Source organism: Tachypleus tridentatus, chromosome 8 (assembly GCF_004210375.1).
Source record: "Tachypleus tridentatus isolate NWPU-2018 chromosome 8, ASM421037v1, whole genome shotgun sequence".
Lineage (NCBI taxonomy): Eukaryota > Metazoa > Arthropoda > Merostomata > Xiphosura > Limulidae > Tachypleus > Tachypleus tridentatus.
This window is the reverse complement of record NC_134832.1, coordinates 41124408-41136941: the sequence shown is the minus strand read 5'-3', so window position 1 is coordinate 41136941 and position 12534 is coordinate 41124408. Positions and strand designations below refer to the sequence as shown.

At 34.1% G+C, this 12534-nt stretch overlaps 1 pseudogene across 1 annotated transcript in view; it reads right to left on the bottom strand.

Annotated features, from left to right (window-relative positions):
• Positions 1 to 6460, bottom strand: part of LOC143223889 (kalirin-like) — a 155905-nt pseudogene extending 149445 nt beyond the window's left edge. The window contains exons 1-2 of the transcript XR_013013177.1: positions 6303 to 6460; positions 5016 to 5202 (exon numbers count right to left, since the gene is read on the bottom strand). The product of XR_013013177.1 is annotated as a kalirin-like (transcript). The remainder of the gene's footprint in view (positions 1 to 5015; positions 5203 to 6302) is intronic.
• Positions 6461 to 12534: the final 6074 nt, after the last annotated feature.

Here is a 12534-nt window from a genome sequence, read left to right as displayed (position 1 = left end):
ACAACTTCCTCTTTCTGATCCTTACGGAAGCAAGACGGCCAAAGTCCAATATAGGGTTTTATTTGGAAAAGCTTGTTTTCACATTACTCACCTCAAGTCAACTACCAGCTGGCGTGGAGCTGAGACTTGAATGCAGGACCATTGTCCATGTATGGAACAGGCACAGCGGTGATAGAACCAGAGCAGCTAGACTTAGCTGCGATGTCAGCGAGATCATTCCAATGAATATCAACGTGAATAGAAGTAGTTGTTAAAGAGAAATGGACCAGTTGGTTTTGAATATCGGCAAAAACAGGGTGTGAATCAACGTGAAGAGATTCCAGGGCAAGTAGAGAACTAAGAGAGTTATTATAAATAGTGCAGTTTGAGTACTTCTTAGCTTCTATATTATCCAGAGCAAGAGAAATGGCATACAGTTTAGCAGTGAACACAGAAGCTGTAGAGGGAATTCTACAAGCAACCACTGAACCACAACAAACCATGACAGAGCCATCACAGTCACCTGGTTTCAAACCATCTGTATAATTAGGAATGGAGAGATGGTTCGAAAGATGTTCAGCAAATAGCAGACAGTATTTCTAATTGGGAGTGTCCACTTTTCTAAGATGACTGAAAGATAGGTCACAATCTGGGACCGTAAGAAGCCATGGTGGGATGGGCTGACCAGTGGATACAGCAGTGTTATCTAAGGACAGACCCAATTCATCTAACTGAACCTGATATGAAGGCCAAAAGGAGCAATGGCAGACCGTCTGCTCTGAAAAAGCATGGCCCACCGAGAAAGGAAAACACAACCCCAGATGAGATGCTTTGGTAAGGAATAAAGTTTTGAAGCACATAGTAAAGACATTTGCAAGCAGCAGAGGTGCAAAAAAAGGTTCATGAGACTATGTATAAGCTCTGAACTGAAGAAGTGTAGAATGCCCTAGTGCAGAGCCAAAGACCTTGATGATGAATAGGGTCTAGCATCCTTGAGGCCGAAAGTCTGGCAGAGCTATAGATTAGTGATCCAGAGTTGAGTTTTGATCGAATAAGAGCACCACATATCTTTAGCACACAACGTCGATCTGCTCCCCAAGTGGTGGAAGAGAGGACACGGAGGATGTTCAGTGCTCTTGTACATTTGACCCGTAGCTGCTTGATGTGTTGTATAAAGGTCAGCTTACAGTCAAAGAAAAGCCCCAAGAACTTTGTCTCAGGGACCACAGGCAGCACAGTTCAGGATCAGGGTGAATACCCCATTGGAGGCAAAAGTGCATGCAAACTGTTTTAGAGAGAGAGAGAAGTTAAAGCCGTTTACTGTGGCCCACTTCAGTAAATAATTGAGGGCAGTCTGTAGCTTCCGCTCAATATACTTCATGTTCGATGACTGACATCAGATGTGAAAGTCGTCGACAGCAACAGTGAAAGGGAGTTGTTCAGTGATGGTATTAATTTTTATACTGAAAAGTGTTATACTCAGAACACAGCTCTGAGGGACTCCAAGTTCCTGCAGAAAAGAACAAGAAAGTGTCAAACCCACACTAACTTGGAATCTCCTGTCTGTTAAAAAAATTTTAATCAAAATAGGAAAGTGGCCATGTAACCCATATATATGGAGGTCTCGCAAAATGTCATACCTCCATGTAGTATCATAAGCCTTCTCAATGTCAAAGAATATTGATATGAGACGTCGTTTGAGAAAGGCTTCTCTGACTGACGTTTCAGGTAGAATATGGTGGTCCATGGTGGACCACTGTTGTCAGAACCCACACTTGGTGAGCAAGAGGAGATTGCTTGATCTGAGGAACCAAACAAGACGAGCATTAACCTTCCTCTCTAAGGTCTTACAGAGACAGCTCGTCAAAGCAATTGGATAGTAGTTTGAAGGAATCTCAGGATCCTTGCCAGGCTTAGAGAAAGGTAGGACAATAGCCTGGCACCAGGCATCAGGAAAAACATTCTTCTGTCGGGTCCAGTTAAAAACAATCAGAAGAACAGCAAGAGAAGAAGGAGCTAGATAATGCAGCAGGTCATAATGTACATCATCAGGTCCAACTGATGTACTGTTAGACCAAAGAAGGGAAAGTTTGAGTTCCACCAGTGAAAAGGGACAATTACAGGCAAAGAGACAATCAGCTCGAAAGGAAAGAGGTGATTGCTCTGCCCAAGTCTTGATGGCTAAGAAGGTGGAGGAAGAAGCAGAAGTGATAGATACCCAGCAAAAGCTTTCACTTAGGTTCGGCAATGCTCTGGGTATCAGCTACTTCCTGACCATCAGAGAGCAAGATCGAGAGGGGGACAGAATTATATTGCCCACTGACCTTTCGAATCTTGTCCCATATGACTTTGGATCTGGTGGTAAAAAATAGGCCAGTTGTGAACTTAATCCAATATTCCTTCTGGCTTTGACGTTTTACCCATCAAGCATGTACACGGGCCCGCTGGAAAGCGATGCGGTTCAAGTGTAGGATATCTACAGAAAGTATCCCAGGCCCATTTCTGAGCCTTCTGTGGAACATAGCAGACAGGATTCCACCATGGACAAGGATATAGTGGAAAATGTGTCGAGGATTTAGGAATACATTGAGCATATGCCTGAATAATACAGTCAGTTGCTGCTGCCACACAGTCGTCTACTGATGGCTTACAGACAATGGCAGGATCAAGTTCTGTGAGAGCAGTGAAAGAGGGCAAGTTTGCCTGATCCAGCTTCCACCAGGCATCAACCATGGCCTGACTGACTAGGTGCATAGAAATAAATAGAAGAACAAGTATTTAAAAGAGAAAGGTTGTGATCAGGGAGCATACGCTCTACAGAGTGACCCCTCCTATCAATATCAATACTTTCCCAGAGGGGATGATGTCCATTAAAGTCCCCCACGATTAAAAATGGAGATGGCCTCTGTTCAACAACAGCATCAAAATCTCATTGATCATATGTCTCTCCAGGTGACAGATAGAGAGAACAAACAGTGATGGTATGACCCAAGGAAACACAAATGGCTACAGCCTCCAAAGATGTGTCGAGTGGCATAGACAGGGTGGGCACATTCTGATCAACCAACAGTGCCACCCCTCCATGCAGTTGTTCATCACACAGCCTGTCATTTCTGTACAAAGAAAATGCCAAAAGGTGACTGTATCGGCAGGTTTCAGAAATGTTTCCTGTAAGGAAAGACATACAGGATGGTAGGAAGCAATCAGTGTTTTGATGTCATCCAGATTAAAACGTAAACCTCAACAGTTCCACTGTATCAGGGTGGCCATTTTTATTTATGTGTAGACGAATTGGGTGAATAACTCTTCTGTTCATGACCACATCTTTTTTCTTTATTGTCCTTATTCAAGGGAGATATATCGACCTCCATGGATCCTGCTCTGCTGTTGGAAGGGGATTTCAGTGACTGAGGACGTGAACAAATGATTGTTTTGCATCTTGGGGTGGGAAAATAAGATGTATCTGAAGAAATACCTTTACCTGGAACCAAAGGATGTGGATCTTGGGGGTTGTTAGAATGTATGTTAGGGACAGAGATAGGTGTTGAAGTTAATTCATCAACTTTTTTGACCATGGAAGTCAAAAGAGGTTTCATTTGTTTAGAGAACAATTCTTTTGGAGGCACAGAGAGATCTGTCTGCACTCCCACTGTTGTTGTTGAATGAAGTGCAGCAGCATACGTCCAAGTTGAGGTGGTGGATAGCAATTTTCGAGCCTCAGGATAAATAATGTTATGAATCGTTTTGCAAACGTTGCACCTCTTTTTCTTCCAACCATTTAGGGGAAGAACGAAAGTAGGATGGGAGAGAATCATTGCAATTGATGCAATGACGGTCTGTTTCACACTCATAGGCATCATGGTTTTGCCACTGCAACATGCACACGTCAAAAAACCATGACATGACTTCTTCAAGTGACCGAACCTCTGATGCTGGAAACATCAAAGACGATTTGGAATGTATGGCTGTACTCTGCAATTAAGACAACCTGCCTTGATGGTGGCAGGCGGACGTGGCGATATAAATGTGAGAATGAGAGCATTGGTCAGCACCATAATTCCATCTTTGCAAGTGTATATACACCTCACTGCAGAAACTCCTTGGGTGGAGAAACCAGCGAGAATCTCCAACTCTGGGATGTTCTTCAAATCCCTCTCAGCAATAACTCCTCGTGATAAATTCAAAATAGCATGATGTGTAACCTCAATACGTATATCCCTAATTGCCTTTGAATGCAAGAGGAGTTCACTATGTTGAGATGTGGATGTTTCCATCAATGTCACCAGATCAAAGCTTCTTCACTGACTTTGGAGAGCCAGCAAGTCCCTCCAGTCCCTTCTGAATGAAAAAGGTAGACATTTTCCCTGAAGGTAGTCTGAAAGTGAATGCAATATAAAAAAAATGAGGTACAACAGGTGGTACAGCATCTTCAAGATGTGGTCATTTACCTATAGACTGTTTTTTCACTATTTTATTAAGATTTTTAATTGCAGTATCCATAATAATGAAAGAGAAATTTCAATGCCCACCATGGAGCCCTACAAGGGGATGCACCACAATGTCAAACAAGGACACTGCAGCAACACCAGGGTTTCGTGAGCACTATACCCAAACACCAGCATTAGATACAATGTCCACAACACTTGTTGAGAACATCCAACACTGGTACTCGGTTGACCCCAGCCCGAGTGGAACAATCGACTGACCCAAGGGGTCCATCCCAAGGCCGCCCAAAACCAAAGTGGCGTGTTAGGGTTGGACCCCTCAACTACCAGGATTCTCTCCTCCCCTGCACAGGTTGCCATGCACAGCAAACACATGGGTGGATGTTTAGATCCCAGAGGAGGTAAACTGAAAGAACAGAACCTTCCCTGAGAGGTCCCTTCACCACATACAGGAATACACACCAAGGGGTACAGCAAGCAGATTGTTGTCATAGGGTTGAAAACATTTTTAAAAACTGATCTTCCTAATATGTAATAAATTAATTAAATTTAACTGCTATTCTTTATTTATTTATTTTTTACAAAATTTACCAGACTGGCATCATTCTTAAACTGGCAGAGTTGAACACACTGTTGCAGCTTCACCCTTTTCATCTCAGCCAAGTTCTCTAGGTCCATCTCTCTTTCATGTAGATACTCTAACAAACTCTGAACCCTTGAAGGTGCATCATATTGACTGTCAGCCATCAGTCTCATTCCTGATATCTCTAGTATCTTTCTGATCCATAAAATATGACACTCAATATCTTCTAATAATCGAGTATGTTAATAGTGACTGCTGTTGACTCAAATAACCTAAAATTACAATTGCAGGTTAAAATACTAAATAATTACCATCATTTATTAGTACTGTCATCAACTGATACAAAGTTAAGGTAAAATATAAGAAACTGTTAAAACTACATGAAGTTGTAAATTTGCAAACATTTTCTACTATAACCGTTTGTACATGCTACTAGCTCATAAAAACAACAATATTTAGTGAAATAGCTTCTCATCACACCTAATAATATATAATCATGATACAACATTCCATTTATCACATTTAACAATGTCTAACCATTTACAATAATAAATATCATCTAACCATGTTACTACCTGACAAACCTGGCTTTATCTGAACATGCTATAATTTATCATGTCTAATGCTATCTAACCATACTACCATTTACTGTATCTAACATTATCAGAGCATGATATGATTTACATTATCTAATATCACCTAACCATGCTACTATTTACCACATTTAATATTACCTGACCACACTACTATTTACCACGTTACTATCTACCATATCTAACCTTGCTACTACTTAACATCAGTTAAAACATGATACTATCACATACATTAATCAAGCCTGCTATTTTTAAATATACTTGACATTACCTAATCACACTAACATTTAAACAATCAGAAGAATTTTCCCGTATTCAGTATGATTCATGTTACAAATTAAAAATATATACAGAATCTAACCACATTACTTATTACATCTTTCCTAATCTAGCCAAACTGTTACATATATTATGCATGATATATTTTTAAACCTTACTACTAAATGTAGTTGATATTATCTTATGCTACTAACATTTTTAACAGTATTATTTAAAATTGTTGACAAGGTCTGGTCGTGTTATTACCTAACACATATAGAAAAATTCAGCCAAATATAATCTTACATATAAAGTTACATATTATACCACATATTTTCATAATATTTAAATATATTAGTTACTGTCTTGCTTGCATGCCACTATTTTACTAAGATAATTTTTAGCCTACCTCAAAACATTTCAGTTTTCAACATTATGTTATACCTGATATAATTCCTGTTCTCAATGTAAAACTTCATAAGTAGCTTGCTGCATGTGTGTGACACTCTTGATGTGAATCTGAACTAACTGCTCAGCCTTTCCTATATCGTGTGAAAGTTCTCCATGCTGAAGTTCTTCTACCCATAATTCCAGCTGAGAAGAAACCTATGTAGAAGACACAAGCTTCTTAGAATCATAGTGACTTGTAATATTGCTTTAGCTGACCATTAATCAATGATAAAAAAAAATTTACAACTATACAACTTTCTTCTGCTGTGAATCTATGTTAATTATTATCACAGCAAACCAATCAAAACATTTAAGTTTTAAACATACCATAAATCTTTATGATGAGAAGTTTACAAATTGAGATATTAGAAAGAATAATAAATCTGAATGAAAATAGGTCATTTGCTTCTATATTACCCAAACTTTCAAACCATTCAAGCAAAACAGTTAAAATGAGTTAGATGTTGATTGCATGTGTTACAATATATTCTATTAATAATTTACATAACACTACATGGAAGAATTGGTCAATTTGTGTGTGTGAAGTATTTAAAAAAGTTCACTTTAATATTTCTTAAGTAATAATTAAGTACACACAAAAAACTAATCATTAAGTACTCTTTTTTTTTAGTGTTGTTATACCACAAAAACAAGCACATAGGATTGATATTTTTAAATTTATTTACAATACTATGGTCTATATTTGAATATTAATGTTCACTATACCATATTTACTTGAAACATAACTTCATGAAATTCATAAGCTTTTTGAAAACTATACAGATATGTCACACATTTTTAAAAAAAATTTAAATTTTGAATTATTTCTTCTAAAGATTTGCCTGTTGACTCAGACTCTTAACTAGCCTGACTGCAATGCCATTTTCATGCCATTAGTTTATATACTAATACTATTCATCATATAGTTTTAAATGTTATTTGTTTATCCTCAAGGACCTCATAATTGAACATCAAGTATTTTTTAGTAAAACTTTATGTTTATGCCTCACATTTTCTCTCTCAACAAAAACTGGAGCAAAATCATCCGTAGTGAAAGTTCAAAAATATAAAATGAAATCGATTTTATTTTCTAAATTGTGACAGACAATTACAATTAATTATACTAACAGTTTCAGGCTTCTAATATTTAATTTTATTGTTTCATTGCTTTTTGAACAGTGTAGCTATTATGTTGATATCACAAAGCAATAAAACACTAAACAAAAGCTCAGTGCAAATTAGGGTAAAACAAAGTACCGAATTACGTTGCAGTTGAACAGCTTACATGTATTTCTCATACAAAAATTTTTTATTTTCCTATTTATGTTTTCTTATTTTACCTGACAGGTTTATAATTGTTAGATTTTATTTATTTTGTATAATTGAAAGTATAATCTTCACTTTCTCTTGATTACAAATAATCCAACTGCAGAGAATTATTCACATTTTTTGAAAGACGAGATGTGACAGGAAAGGAATGGCATGTGTGCTTCACTTATTTGTTTATATCTCAGTAAAACAAAAATGTGTGCTTCACTTATTTGTTTATATCTCAGTAAAACAAAAATGTGTGCTTCACTTATTTGTTTATATCTCAGTAAAACAAAAATGTGTGCTTCACTTATTTGTTTATATCTCAGTAAAACAAAAATGTGTGCTTCACTTATTTGTTTATATCTCAGTAAAACAAAATGTGTGCTTCACTTATTTGTTTATATCTCAGTAAAACAAAAATGTGTGCTTCACTTATTTGTTTATATCTCAGTAAAACAAAAATGTGTGCTTCACTTATTTGTTTATATCTCAGTAAAACAAAAAGCTTGGATGCTGAATGTTTGAATTTTAGCTAAGAAATATCCATAGTATGAGTGTGTGTAAATTCACAAAACACTTAAATTGTCACACATAGGATAGAAAAAAATCTCAAATGGGCTATTTGAAACAACAAAATATCACATGATACAAAAAAGCAATGAGTGAAAATTTATTAAAATATTTCTTTTTGAGAAATTAACACTTATGCAGTTTGAAAATTTGAGTTTAATTATATTTTGATGCCACATTTACCAATATCTATATATTTATAATAAAATTTACTTAAATTTGGAATGTTTATGAAATAATTAACTTTAATTTAATTAAATAATACAAACCAACTACTCTACAAAGACTTTTTCACTAATTTAAGCTCACCTAATGTGATGTTACCAGCTTTAATTCATGAATAAAATACTACTTGCCTCCAACGAATCTTTCAAATAATCTCAGTTGGAGGCATAGGTCTAATCAAAGCTTATGGGTTGACCAAAGTTCCTGCAATTCTTCATGACTTCTGTTTAAAGCTTCTAGGGTGATACCAATAGCTGTGAAGGAACCAGATGTATCTGTCTCTGTTGTCACACCAAGGTTCCTAAACATTGAATGAAAATAATTGAGAGAAAAACTGAAACTGAATAATACTTCATCACGTATTTATTCCAAAACCCTTAAAATAGAGAATTATTTTATCATCCACTTAAATATTTCAACATCTTAAACATTTGTAATATTTCATCATATGTTTTAATATATTAAAATAGTTAATGCATAATTTCCATACTCCTTAATATGAACTCATGAAACATAAGATGAAAAAAAACTTGCACGTAGCTGTGCCACTAAATATTAAAAAAATTAAGTGAAAATCAACTTAGTAATTGAATTTAGTATTTATTCATAAATATTACTAAACTATAGCTGGAGAATTATTTAGTATCTATGAAAGGATTTGGTAAATCTATGTTCCTAAAAATTGCATAAAAGAGAAAGCTTTCAAGATAACTATTTTACAAAATGTTAAACGACAAAAAATTGTATTCTTCAAACCAACTATTCAGCTGGGTTTCAAAAAGATTTTTTTTTTTTTTTTGCAAATTATATTTTTCATCATATGATGGAATAAGTATATTTTCAAATTTCTAAAAATTCATCTGACATAGTCTGACAGAAAACAGTTTTTCTTCTCATTTAGTGAAACAGTACTGTTAACACTCATAGTTGGGAAAACTACATCCCATATAATGTATCACTAAAATAGCTAAGAACAATGAAAATTTCTGATAAATACAGTTCATATAACAAGAAAAATTTCTTGCTTCAAAGTGAATAAGAACAATAATCTTGTGAACAAGAACTGAATAATGCTCATTTTAGCATGGATATAAAATTTAACAGACTTTGAAAATTTAAATGCTAAACATTATTAAAAATCAAAAGAATATATTATGGTAGAAATTTGGTCTAAATCAAAGGTGAAAATTCAATATAAAAACTAGGCAGCATAACTTATGAAGTCCGGACTGCATCACACAAATGAGAAAAACATGTGATAGTGTATGTTTTAAAATACAATTTGAGCAATCCAGTTATTTCTAATCTAACATTGTTTACTATATATTAGTTTCTAATAAATAGTCATCCTATAACTACATCTCAAAACAATACCAAAGTGTATTAATACCAAAATTTGATGTTTTCCTTATCTATTTCTACTAATACTCATATATTAAATTATATATTTTTTGAAATGTTTTGTCTTTCTACTTTGTATAGGACTTGGCCAAAGTTTAATAATGAACCCATATATCATCATAATTATAAACAGCAATTCCAAAGAAAAATATTGCACATACTAAAGACTCAAGTTCTGTCTCTACCTATTAAATGTCTAGCTCTTTAAGTAACATAATATCAATCTTGAATTGTTAAAATATTTTGTTTGTACCATAATTTAATTTTTTATTATGTTCACCTACGCAATCCACTAATATATTTTATTTGTTTCAAATGTATACTATAATATCCAATGAATTTCTTTAGTTCATAATATTATTTTGAAATAAAACTTAAAATTGCAACATTTAAACTGCTTGTCATGAATAAATTAAAAAGAAACACAATCTGCAAAATAAGTTTACAATCCTTAAGGTTCAACTAATATATCAAGAACACATCAAAATCATTGAACATTACAGCTAGCTGAAGAAGTTGGTGCCATTGTTCTACCCAAGAGGCAAAATTGGCAATGTGAGCCTCCAATTCCTGAGCAACACCATATATTTCATCAGCATTACACTCTCCAGTCTGGGCAAGTTCTTCAGCTGCTACGAGCAGCTTTTCAGCATTGGTGTAGTACATGTTCTATATAAAACAGTATGGAAACAACACAATAATCATTCCTCTGCTATTCAAGGTGCACCATCATATTCATAGTATATGTATATACTTGTGTAATATTTTCTTTTAAGATATAGCAGATGAACTTGAAAATTACATAGCTTTTAAACCCATCATCAACATATAACACTAAAACATATAAAAGAAAACATGACAGGAAGGTATATAATTATAGCAAGTGCTTCATTATCTTATGCATACAAGTCACATATAAAAATAAGTAATTCAGCATGACAGACTCAGTAATTTCAAAACATTGAAAAACAGAAATAAAGAAGTTTTCAATTCATTTTAGTTTCATCACATCTACAAATTGACTTTCAATCTTTATGACATCTTTATACTTAAATCATGCCCAAACAATTTAAAAGTTAAACACAGCTACATATTACACACACAAATTACTATGTAGTTCTTCTGTTATAAAAGAAGTACAAAACTACATTTCTTATTATACAGGCACAAAAATTAACAACCCTGGTTGAAAAGGTAACACATAACACATGCACAGGTTTATGTCCAACAACTAAATATCACAATTTACATGCAACATGTATATATAAACACTATATGTACACACCTATCTTGCAAGTTAAAGTGCAAAAGACAAGTAAATGAAGGAAGAAAGGCTAATTAATACTAATTTTTTTTCATTTAATATGTAATACACAAACAAAAATCTAAACCCTCTGTGTCTTGTCAGTAAGACATAAAAATAAAAGGTTATGTTTTAAAAAGATTACTACTATCCAATTATGAAATAATATAACAGTGCTAACAAAGGCCATTCTATAATATCTATTCTGTATTTTCAAAGATGTCATAATAACAGTGTTCCATGAGAGTTCAGGTAATTAACATATGATACTAAGTGAACTAGTATTCAAAGATGAAGTTGTACACTTCTTTAAAGTGAGGTCATGAAGCAAATATTTCACTTACACATTGTACAATAAAGAACCATGTAACTGCATGTCTCCATATGTAATCATTTGTCCTTCACAGGCAGTGAACCACAAAACTCCAATGGACATGTCAACAGTCAGGCAACAAACAAGTTGCAACAGAGAAAAGTTGGAAAACAAATTTTTGCAGTCTAGCTGTTACCTCCTCAACATCTGTACTTGTCTTTAAACAGATGATATCTGCAGTTTCACCTCTCTAATCACACTATATTTTAGCAATTTATGTAATATTTCACTATCTCTCTATCTCGTAAGAAATATGCACCTAAGTTCTCTGGCAAATTATATACAATACACAAACTCATGACTCTGAGAGTAGATCAAGTTCATCCAAATCTAACAAACATAAAAATTAAATAACTGAATAATAAATAAATACAGTTTAATACAGTCCACTAAATAATATTCAAACTGAAGTGACACACACAAACCATAATAAACATCTATGTAAAACTATGTGCATAAAATGAACAATAATGAATCATACTGGTAATAAAATAAATATACAAAGAAGGGTAAATTATATCAGAACAGAATGAGGTAGCATAAATCCTTCAAATGTCAAAAAAATAGTTTATTTTGTTGCATATTTTGAATCCTTAAATCCTTTACTTTCAAAGTCTAGCAAAAAAACAAACTAAAAACCTTTAAGAAGAATGTAAAATAAAAAGGTTTTCTATTTAAATTCTTTTATTTACACTTCATTTATATGCCAATGTAATTAAAAATTGTTCTTCTTCCTCCTTTGTTTTGAAACACTTTGAAGAAATATATCAGTAATTCTCCCTTTGAAGTATTGAACAAAACACATGCATTGAACAAAGAAAATACTTTTATTAATTCTTGTAGTCTAACTTGCCATCAGAAGTGTTTATTCTCATCATAAATTCTTAATATTTGAGGATGGACAGAAGGAGTAGTCCTCACAAATCATAGCAGAAATTTCATGGTATAGATCCCCCAGAAACAAATGAGTGAACAAAAGACTGGTAAGCTCAGTAACAGTACAAGTGAACCACTTAAGTTGCCACAAGATTTTGGTACTC